The 12,242-nt window shown below is 42.1% G+C and overlaps 1 protein-coding gene across 2 annotated transcripts in view; it reads right to left on the bottom strand.

Moving 5' to 3' along the window:
- The window catches only part of LOC140076692 (fibronectin type-III domain-containing protein 3A-like), a 60,587-nt gene that overhangs the window by 31,026 nt on the left and 17,319 nt on the right, over positions 1-12,242 (bottom strand). The window lies entirely within an intron of this gene.

The following is a 12,242-nucleotide window of genomic DNA, read 5'->3' as shown; positions in this document are numbered from 1 at the left end:
AGACAAACAATGGATGTTGTAGCGACAGGCAGTGTAATTTCACAATGACTGATCTGTGATAAAATTGTGTGCGCCAACTTCCTTTATATTGTGCAGGGCCGATAAAGCCGGATCATGACACAGCCCATGCCAGCATTGCCTCACATGCCCACATCACTTCCTCAAGCTGTGAGAAGATACCCAGGCCAAGCTGATGCAACACTGCGAGTGCTGTGAACGTGCTCACTTAAAGGGATTTTTCAAGATCACTGATTGTTTTTAATACCGATATCACATCCTCAAGATAGGTCACTTGCATTAGGATCAGAAACCAGACTGCTCCATTAACAGTAAAGTGGCAGGTCCAGGGTACTGCAGCTAAGCTTCATGTACCTACATAGGATCAGCAGTACCTCAACACTGTCACAGCCCAAGGATGGGTTATCAGTATCAAAGTAGCCTCAAGTGCTAAAATTTTAGGCATCATTACACCGATTCCTTGGTGCCCTGGTGTCTCAGCTTACGATGTGCCAGTACTAGCGTGTAGAGAGGACAACCTATCACAGACCATAAGGGTGACCTTAGGGTTGTCAACCGGCACGGTGGCTGAGTGAGTAGCACTTCAGCCTTGCAGCGCTGGTGTCCTGGGTTCGAATCCCACCCAGGTTAACAGCTGCAAAGAGTTTGTATGTTCTCTCTGTGTTTATCTGGGTTTCCTCCCACACTCCAAAAACAAACATACTGTTAGGTTGTGAGCCCCTTGGGGACAGGGACTGATTTGACAAGCTATGTGCAGCACTGCGTAATCTGTGTGCTCTATATAAATAAAGCATTATTATTATCCAGTGATTGGCTGCAGCGGTTATGTGACGATAACTGGAGCCGAGTGGGCGACAAAGGAACATGACAGGCCAGCAGAGAAGCATCAATTTCATGTATTCATCTGCAAACACCACCAAAAATCTACAGAATATGCAACAGATTTGACGCAGTAGATTTCGCTGGAAATTTACCACAGAAAATCCTGTATAAAATTAGCACATAGCAATGAATGATTCGGGTGGACATTCTATACCTATGCCATCGTCACAGAGCAACCAGGAACTGGGAAAGTCCCTTTCTTTGTTCGGACAGGAAAAAAAAGGTTCATGTATTCAAATAGTTTTATCTAAAACAAACCATTGTGAAAACCGAGACTCGTCACAAGCATCTACCCCGGTGCTTTATGTAAACCAGAGAGTTTCAGTCATGGGAACTTCGAGGCCTAAACATCTGCGGAAAAAGCAGAACCAATACATATACACACCTCAGAGAGGTTTAAAGGGGTCCTCCGCCACCAACATGGAGACAAACGATTAAGTCATAGGCAGTTTCCGATGCTCCTACAAGATTTATTGGAGTAATAGGACATATGCCTGACCAGCCACTCCATCAATGAGAGAAAAAGACTCTGCGGTCCTGTGTGGGACCGTTCTTGTGATCAGGCGCGCACTCCGATCCCCACAGTTTTGATTATTTCCCCCTATCCTGTGGGTAGGGGATAACCATCAAAAGTTAATACAACCCCTTTAAATTAAATCTACCTTCAAAACCAAGCACGATAAACCTGATGCACTTACTCATAGATCGAGGCACCGTGACTGAGAGGTGGGAAGTGCGAGACAGTGTTACAGCATGTGAAGCTACAGCAAGGAGGGGCTCTGGCAACGCTCCCCAACACCATTCTAGCTCATTTATTCTTCATTTTAAAGTTTTAGAAGGCAGGGGGGCCACAGATAACAAGTATAGGAGGATTACCACAGTCACAGTGCTTGAATCTATGACAGTGATGGCAAACCTTTTAGATCACGAGTGCCCAAACTTCAACCAAAAGCCACTTATTTATGGCAAAGTGCCAGCACAGCAATTTAGACAGTAATTTATTGCCGAGGACACAAACGCAGTTGAAAGGAGGGCAAATTTGGGCTATTGCAGCTTCTCCCCAGGGTCCCTGTGTACAGGAAGAATTGTTGGGCCAGCATTATTTGAGCTCTGTCTGGTGAACTCCATTCTGGGGTGATGACCTGGGTGCCAACAGAGAGGGCTCCGAGTGCCACCTATGGCACCCATGCCATAGGTTCGCCACCACTGATCTATGAGAAAGTGTCCCTGGCTTATCATGCTTCTTTAAAAAAGTGGTCTTTTAGTGCAAAAATAATTGGTCCATCACTTTTTTTCCTTCTTTTTTTTAAAACCCAAAACAATAAGGACAGATGGGGCAAGCGACAAATGCGTCCAATTGGAGATTGGATTTCCAGTAAGGTTGTTCATAACCATACCCACTGGTGCAGAGAGCATATGGTCTATGTGCCATAAGGGCACATCATCCGTCACCCCTATGTCCCATTGCATCAAACTTCTCTTTTTGTGTCACAGAATTCGTACATTTATGTAGCGCTCTATAAAGAGGGGCCAGTGATCCTGCCTATGACTTGTCCCCATATGGAATCTGCATTACAAATATAAAAATGCTGTCCAGATATCAGTGTATAGGAAATCATAAATTTCCCTGTCAACCAAAATGTTTTCTAAAAGCATTTTTAAGACCATCTTGAAAGTGATTTGTAGTTTATCTTCTATTTTAACCTTTTTCCTGCTTAGGCCATATGGGTTCCCTGTAAACAATGCCAATTATTCTTTCAAATCGGAAACTCAGGAACACCAACTAGGACAAAAAGTTGCTGAAAAGTTTTAATTTTGTGTGTGAGAAATGCCCTTTAATGAACCCGACACAAATCCTTCAGCGCTGCCTCTATGTCTGCTCGCAGCATCGCCTTAAAAAAAACAATTAAATGGAGCTGTGAATAATGAACATTTCTCACTAATTAAACGCTCCATAAATCGGATATTTAACCGTCCATTCTTAATTTGCAGATGGGTGGAGCAATTACCCCTGTGCCGCAAACAGGCCGAATAAATGAAGTTTGCCGATTTTATCTTCTATCTCCAGTCACAGTAAGTGAGACCATATCATTGAGGTTTTACACGGCCAAGCATTGGTCATGGTGGGCCATAATATACTCTTCAAAGACTTGACATATCGGCTCATCTTAAGGGTATGAGCTCACAGACAACACTGGAGTCGTCCCGTAAAGAAATATCTTAAAAGAGATTCCTCCATCAAGAAAATTCTATGTTCGATTTAACCAAACCAGTGATCGCCCTGGGCGTAAGGTTTGCTGGATTGGGCAGAGTCTGGTTATATATTCCTCCTGCCGCATTGTGAGATCAGTTGACCCATGGGCAAGTTTGTTCCGACAGACCCACACTAAGAACCACGATTCAAGCACAGCAGGACGGAGCTACTCTCCAAAGCAGATAGGTTAAGACCTAACCACTTTGGTAACGGCAACAAGGCAAAACACATGACTGTTTTTGGCAAACGTTAAGGTTTAAACCCTTCTGCGTTCAGGGGTAGCTCTTCCTGCTGCACTTCATGCCCCTAGCAACTTGTCACAGTTGTGATTGGTCAGGGGGACACCCCCTAAGCCAGTCACAGCCATGGCTAGTTGCTAGGTGTGTCAATTTGCCGGATCAAGTGTTTGGTTGCCAATCCGGAAGTATTTCCGGGAAAGGTGGCCCAAACAGGGCGCGGAACCGGTCCATCAGGCCCACTCATCTCTAGTTAACACAATCAACCATCTATAAATTTTTTGAGAGAATTTTTCCCTTTCACAAAAAATACAAAGATTTTCCCAGCCTTGAAAGAGGGAGGTGTACTTACACCAACAAGTCCTACACCCCAATAAACATCCAGTCATGATAGAATTCACACAAAATTTTTTACTAAGGAAAAAAATAAATAAATATTAGTTGCAGATGTCGTCTCTTGTGGCCTGTGTACTTCCGCTCCCAGACACAATCGGGAGATCCAAATCCAAAAATTCCAGGATCCAAGCAAACCACATAACAACAAAAACACAAAAATTCCAAACTGTAAATGATTTATACTTCGATGGTGGGCCAACATATCGGCATCTGCCATCAACATTGAAAATATTTGATCACAAGCTCCGTCCAAGACACCGGCCAATGCTTTGTTGAGATTAATGTTTAACCCCCATCTCTGGATGGTCCGCCATCACAAGGGCCTAGCTTCTACAGTTATATTGGTCAAACCAGTATTTATTGTACTGTGAAGGAGTTCTCCAAAAACATGGCTGCTTTTTCAATAAACAGCGCCTCCCCTGACTATGGTTTGTGACGGTATTGCAATTCAGCTGTATAGAAAGAATCGGAGCTTGGTTACAATTCCAAACACTAGCCATGGTAGGAGCAGTTTTTGGAAGAAAGAGGGGGGGGGGGGGGATTCCAATAATACGCTACACAAAACATACTAATATAAACTACATAAAAATCCATCATCATGATAGACCAGAGACACTTACTCACAGATCCAGGCACAGTCTTCCTTCCTTCAAAAATCAACTTTAAAGTATTATGCTATGGAGCCTGGGGATGTTACCAGAGCCTCTCTGTGCTGTAGCTTCACATGCTGTTAAACTGTCTCACTTTCCTACCTGCTCTTTCAGAACTCCACCGCCCCCCTGCCTGATGTAAACTCACAGCAGAAGAGGACATTTTAGCAAACAGTGGTAGTGAAAAGAAAAGCGGCGGCATGGAGGGTCTCTGGTAACACACCCCACAACACTTCAGACTCATTTGCATCATTATAAAAGTTGCTTTTAGAAGGAAGGAGGCCATGGATAACAAATAGAAGGAGATTACTACAGTCACACTGCCTGGATCTATGAGTAAGTGCTCCTGCTTTGATGGTAGATTTTCTTTAAGACCAAATGTAAATTGCAGCTTAGGTGATTGTCTAACACTGGCGGCTAAATTAACTCAAATTCTAAGCCGATGACATCTTTAGAGAGACCGGGGCCGTCACTCTGGTTTACAGGCTCTGTATATTTATAACAATGTTGTCTCATGTCTGGGAATGATTCCCCGTTAACTGAATGGAAAATCAGATGCAAGGGAAAGATTATGTCAGGCCTGGATAACCTGCTCCGAATTATCAGGATACGTGCCGCGGATGGAAACAAAACCCTCAAAAAAAAAATGTCTACACAACTCATGGGACTTATCGGCTGCAGCCCCCCAAAAAAGCCAATCACTCAAATTGGTGGTCCGATATTAAAGGGTATGCTGAGAAACATCCCCTTTAATGCAAATAAAACCACAGACGTTCGCACAATTATTAGATATGCTCATGAGAGAATAGATAATGAAGCCCCCCAGCCTCCTCACCACCCCCGGGGCCAGGAATCTCTCATCTCATTCTCCAAATAACTGTGCTCAAGGAACTGGATATCCTATGAATACAGAGATTAGTCAGCAAAAAACTGGGATGTACAGAAAGTGTCCTTAAGAGGAACACAATACGGGCCCCTCCGCTCTGCGCGTGGGGGGGGGGGGGGAGCCCACACACACTCATACAGGAAATCCTACAGTACTATTTAAGGTCAAGAATGCAACAAATCCCGACTTCTTTTTTGGAATGAATAGTAGTGACCCTAGAAATCCAAACCAACAAACAAGTAGGCAAACAAGGAGGAAGGGGGGGGGTATCATTTAACCCTTCCCAAACTCAATTTACAATGGTTAAAGTTCATGAAAAGAGAACACAACATCTTCAGAGACTCTCCCATTTAGGCTGAGGCCACATTAAGCACAAGTTTTCTCTGTATACAAAAATGAATAAAAATTGTACAAAATAAATTTGAAATAAAAACACAGTAATATTTCTATAAGTTGGAATCAATAGCACCTGAGCAACACAAGATTATTTTTATTAATTTTTTTTTTTGGAGTGTGTCTGGTGAAATTCCACATTCCACACTTGCAGTTCTCTCCGGGAAATGAGCACTGGTTTACCGGAAAATGGATTAAGAAAATGTTACCGTGTGATACTCGTTTTACCCGAATCTCTGTGGGAGGCCTATAAGGCTAGACAAAAAAAAAAAATTCTATCCAACCTAAACAATGGGACCTGATACAAGGGTCTCTATGTGCTGCGCCCCTTCCCCTCTCTGACGTGTATTATGCAGCGTTAGAAGAGAATTGGAAAAGTCAAGTGACTGCTATGGTCCCTTTCATTTACATATATGCTGGCATAGTTATGAGTCTGGTGTATTCATCCCTCTCATAGAGATTGGCGCCACTTTTATACTGATATCTGTCAATCAATGTGAGGTGGATGGAAGGCGCAGGGCTGAGGCACGGGAGCATCGGTGCGAGTCGAGGAGATGGAGCACCAGCTCACAAACCCAGAAGTATTCAGTATTTAATGGGAGGGTAAACCACTATCAGACATGGAGAAATTGGCCTGTTAAAATTCTACATGGTCATTCAATCCCCCAATATGTGGTGGGGGGCATCACTACAAACTACCAAAATCATCTTTCGGAGGCATAAATAAAAAGGAGCTCAATCTACTTTCATTTTCTCATAGAAAGAGTGCCTCTCTTATTTATAGTCTGTACAGGCGGTCCCCTACTTAAGGACACCCGACTTACAGACAACCCATAGTTACAGACGGAACCCTCTGCCCACTGTGACCTCTGGTGAAGTCTCTGGTGCTTTACTATAGTCCCAGACTGCAATGATCAGCTGTAAGATGTCTGTAATGAAGCTTTATTGATAATTCTTGGTCCAATTACACCAAAAATTTTGAAACTCCAATTGTCACTGGGGCAAAAGAAAAAAAATTGTCTAGAACTTCCATTATAAAATATACAGTTTCGACTTACATACAAATTCAACTTAAGAACAAACCTCCAGACCCTATCTTGTATGTAACCCGGGGACTGCCTGTATCTGGTATTACAGTGTTAATCCAACTTACTCAAAAGGGTCTGAACTAGAACTGGACACAGTCAAAGGACAAGAGTGACGCCGTGCAGTTTCTGTCAGAGATGAGGCAGCCCCTGTATATTTTTAATCTAAAAACTCAAAAAAGTACTAAAATGACTACACGTAAATTAAACACCGTTCTTCAGTCAAAATGGCGTTGAAATCAATTACCGTACGCTGCCGGCAGAAAAATATCTTTATTGTCGAGAGCACAAACTGCTAAAAGAAACCACCAAGGAAAATCAAACAGGCGTGGCGTGTAAATTACACCTTACGTGTTGATCTTTCCAAAAGGAGAAAACACGTACAACACAAACAGAATAAACTTCTGAAATAGTCGCGCACAGGTCTAGCTGTGAGGTAGCTACTGAAAATCCACCATCTGTAATCCACATCACAAATCCTGTCAGCCAAAACTCGTATCCACAGCATAAGAGGCACTGAGGGAAAACACAAAGCCCACATTCTGCCCCCCTCTCCAAACACAACCACGCTAACAATGTCATTACATACTCAATTAGTCTAGACTCATGTGTATGATGAAGATTGGGATGGAGGTACATACAATTCGGTAGTTGTTGTTGGCCAAAACCATAAAGAAGTTCTAACCAGGACCAAGATAATAAGGCAAATCACAAACAAGAGGAGAGACCGGAGGGAGCCATCACATAGAAAATGTCATAGTCTGAAGAGTGTCCCGAAACGCGTTGCACCAGGCAATCTATTTTTCTTCGAAATACCAATCGCTACAAAAACGCAATTCTCTCCTGCTGAAAGAAGCCTTCTCTTTTAGGAGGTTGTTATTATGTCTATAGATATAACAGAATTTTTTTTATTCAATGCATTTCGCAGCAAATATGTCAGGTGTCCTGGTGCTAGGAGATCCAAGGATAGCATAATATTACTCAGCTTGGGATATAAAGTTATATATGAAATCATTCAGAATTTCCTTGTCACTAACTATATAAAAAGATCTGCCAGGACTGAGTCTGTCCTCCCCCACCCACACACAGCGAGAGTCTGTAACTCACCATGTCTGGGCCTCTGAAGGACTCACAAGCTCACATTGTATCTCTCACCTTCTCTTACTCAAGGGAAAACTGTGCCATTTCAACCAGCCACCCAACAAGCAGAGTTTATGAATGAAGATATTGACCCATGTGACATCACAGAACTATGAGAGATTATGAATTATTATATGGCAGCAGTGGCAACGTAATTTGGGTCAAGACAAGTTGTCAACCATGAAACATTACCGTCGATTGCACCGAATCTGGGCATATGATTTGGTTTCCTTTATTACTCTTCATTCTTCTCGTTCAAATACAACTATAAAAACACCTTTGGCCAAAAACTTTTATAAGAACAACAGGACTGGACACATTGTAACCCAACTTCGTGGACCATTCTATCACACTTAGAAAGCAACAGACAAATAAGATTTTTTGGTTGTGTCTTAAAGGAATCCTGGGCGCCGCTTCCTATTCAGATGCACAGTCGCGCGCATGGTGCGCCGAGCGCAGACCTCGGTGCGGGAAAGCCAGTAAGGATATAAATCTTAATAAACTGTTAAAACACTTTAAAACTGTTTAAAAACATAACGGCGATAAGCGCCGGCACCAGCTCACCCTGAGCTGGTGCACGGCATGTCCAGCTTATAAGCTCTATCCCAAGTGGTAGGTTTCCTTTAAAGGAAACCTAACATGAGGAATCTACTGTGAGAAGTAGACATGATGGTAGATTCCTCCTGCTGCCTCTGCCCTAATCTGTAATGTAATAATCCTGGAATCTAAGTTACTAAAAACTTTATTTTAATAATATGTAAATGAACTGCAGAGGCTACTGGGGCGTGTACTAACCTTAGCTCCCAGTGGTGGGCCAAGCTAGTACACGCCCCAGTAGCCTCTGCAGTTTATTTACATATTGCTAAAATAAAGTTAGGCTCTAGGTTTATTAAATTACCAATTAGGGCAGAGGCAGCAGGAGGAATCTACCATCATATCTACGTCTCATAGTAGATTCCTCTTGGTAGGTTTTGGGGCAACATCTAATAAGGAGTTTTCAAGAAACTTAAACAAAAGATACTCAAGGGCATTCAGTTTACTAGACAAGTGTCAAAGAACAAGGGGGTATAGGGTCATAAGCCAACTACATCAACAACAGAAACCACGAGGAAGAACCTAACTGCAGGACTAACGGAAACAAGGAACCATAGACATTGCATCATGGAGCTGTCAAAGGTTCTGCGTTTCCTTATGATGGAGATGTTTACCTTAGAAAAGTTCTGTAGATAACCTTATTGAAAAAGAACAAAAAATTTGTTTAAAGGAAAAAAAAAAGAACCAGGTCCGGTTGAAGAATAAGTTTCACTTGTACTCATTACCAAAGTGTGATGAGACTTTGCTGACAGGAGATTCAAACATCTGGGTAAAAAGTTTTTAGTGATAGTCTTGATATCACTCGTGTGCCAATTGTGCGTCAGCGTTCATCTACTGTCAGACATCTTGGCACCACAGACAAAGCGAAGGAAGACCATTTAAGGGGAAAAAGCATAGGTTGGGATCATGATTTCCACAATTTGCTCATCAACTTTAGGATGAGCAGGTCAATACAAACTGCAAGAAACCGCGTTTTCAAGTTTTGACACGTCATAGCTCCGCAAATCAAACTGATGAAGAGGAAAGGTAGAATCTTCAAATAATCCGATGATATTGTCAGGGAAAACTGATCAATCATGATCAAGTTTGTAACTTTTAGGACAACTTCCACCTCACAAGACACTACTTTAAATAACAAGATTGTTCTCAAAGAGGATCTTTCGCCATCTATTACCAACCCCATCTCCTTGCATCCTTTAAAAGGGAATTGCTCCACAGATACTGATGTAGTTGAAATCTCTTTACCCCCATCATTGTGAAGTAGTCATCATTTACAAATCTTTACAGTAAGATGTGTGGAGCCAGGCTTCCTACTCCAGCCATCGGACAGTAGAAAGCCAAAGATAATGCCACTGATTGGTCTAGAATGAAGGTAAAATTACAACTACGCCAGAACCCTGTGACAGGTTCCTTTCGAAAGATACAAAAGGGGAGATTTATCATCAAGTTTCAGAGGTAAAACTGTTCTAGTTGCCCATGGAAACCAATCAGAGCTCAGCTTTAATTTTATAAACAGCTGTGGGAAAATGAAAGATGAGCTCTGATTGGTTGCCATAGGCAACTAAAACAGTTCTGCTCCAAGAGACTTATGATCAATCAACTCCCACTCTTTGGGGGAGATTTAAGTGGTGAAAGTGATACCAGGCATTGGAACATGGTTGACAACAAGTTAAACAACGACAAAATACTATGGAAAACCCTACTGGGAAATGAACAGCATAGAGATTCCCAATAAATCTAACAAAAAGTACCAAAAACACAGGAATGCACCCCCTCCGTTACGTAATTTCTAAAAGAGCTGCTTCTTCTGAAATTCTTTCACAATTATCTAACCGCAACAAAAATGTGAAAACAAAACAAATCCTCCCACAAGTTGCACAATTGCAGCAGTGGTTTATGCACTTCTACTTTACAAAACGAAAAATTATAAATCATGGAAAAAAAAATTAATAAAATTCAAATCTGTGTTGAATTAGGGATCGTGAGAAAACAGAAAGCTATAAAGGCAAACCAGCAGTCCAAAGCAAAAATCAGCTGTGTGTGAGACACTTGGTAACCCGGGCGGCACGGGGGGTGAGGGGGTAGCACTTCTGCCTTGGTTCGGATCCCACCCAGGTCAACATCTGCAAAGAGTTTGTAATGTTCTCTCTGTGTTGGCGTGGGTTTCCTCCGGTTTCCTCCCACACTCCAAAAACATACTGTTAGGTTGTTTAGATTGTGAGCCCCGTGGGGACAGGGAACAATTTGACATTCTTTGTGCTGCGTAATCTGTAGACGCTAAATAAAGAATTATTATTATTATTATTATAACCCTCTTAACTTATTCAGGTAACCCACTGGATTCCTTTCAAGATGGTTAAACAGTCTTAGACTTCACTAAAAACATCAGTGTAGTCTAGTTGAAAGTTTTAGACATACTTCTGCCACCAAAGATACAGCTGGGAGGCCCCATACACATCGGTTAAGTTGTGTACGACTGATGCAGATCTATTGTATATGGCCAGGTTTAGGATTATGCTCTCCAATGGAGACGGTTGCAACCATCCTGAAAGGAACCCACTGATGGAACGCAAATGAGGCATAATGAGAGAGAGCACAAACCAGGTATGTGGACTTTAACAAATATTAGTCTCGGACTAGATAGGCGCTTTATGTAGAACCCTTCCACTGCTTCTTAATTTTGTCTATGCACCAGAATCTGAGGGCCAAGTAAGTGTAACATCTACATGGAGATTGTATGTTCTCCTTGAATAGGTTTCCTCCAGTTTCCTACCCAAACATTTTCATTGTCAATAGAATATTTTTTACATTTCCACCCTGTTGCTAAACCTCAGATAACCATGAATGCCTACATTTGGTTTACCTAGACCAGATAATGTTTAATATATTATTAACCTACACAAACTAGTCATCTGAGGATGATCATCATTTAACATCATCTGAAAAGAAAAAAAAATATCTGGTGAAATTCCACAAGAATCTGGATAGAAGCCAGAAGAGAAAGTGATCAATACACAGGAAACCACAAAATTAGTCGAGGATCTGGAAAGAGTTATAAAAACATTAAGGATGGAAGAAGTCGTACAGAGTAGCGAGATGGTGAAACCAGCCAGTCTTCTTCCAAGTTTACAACAAAGGATTAACAAAGAACGACCCGGCACAATAACTCCAGGACCTTGTTTCCGGCCTTGTGTTTGCATAGAAAAAAAAACAAAACAAAAGGTCACTTTGACCCTTTCAGCAGAATCTGAAAAGCCCAGTGTGCCTGGGAATCCACAGCGACTGTTTGTTTTGATGCCGATGTGAACCCTGACAGAATGCAAACGCTCTGTTACAAAGCAAACATTTGGCCAGCGCGTCTCACGTGGAAGGACGCAGTGGTCGTAGAGACGTGTCATCCAATAATGCATAGTGATAACGCTCCACCACCCGGACAAGAAGCTTTGCTCAAGTGTGGCCATCTATAAAATTGCCACTGTGGTTTATGTATTGGAAGGTTTGAGATACAGAGACCATTTCAGACGCCTCTTAGACCACATACGAAGATGGTCAAGGGCACCATTTACTAGTTGGCCGCATCACCCGACCAAAAGATATATCAAAGGTTGATATGCATGAATGCTTTCAGTCACAATCCCAATCTTTCTGTAATCTTAGTGGTTGACCTACGATTTCAGTCTACTTTTAGTACATCAATCAAACCAGAAG

The sequence above is a fragment of the Engystomops pustulosus genome, chromosome 9 (genome assembly GCF_040894005.1).
Source record: "Engystomops pustulosus chromosome 9, aEngPut4.maternal, whole genome shotgun sequence".
NCBI lineage: Eukaryota > Metazoa > Chordata > Amphibia > Anura > Leptodactylidae > Engystomops > Engystomops pustulosus.
This window is presented reverse-complemented; position numbering and strand designations above follow the sequence as displayed.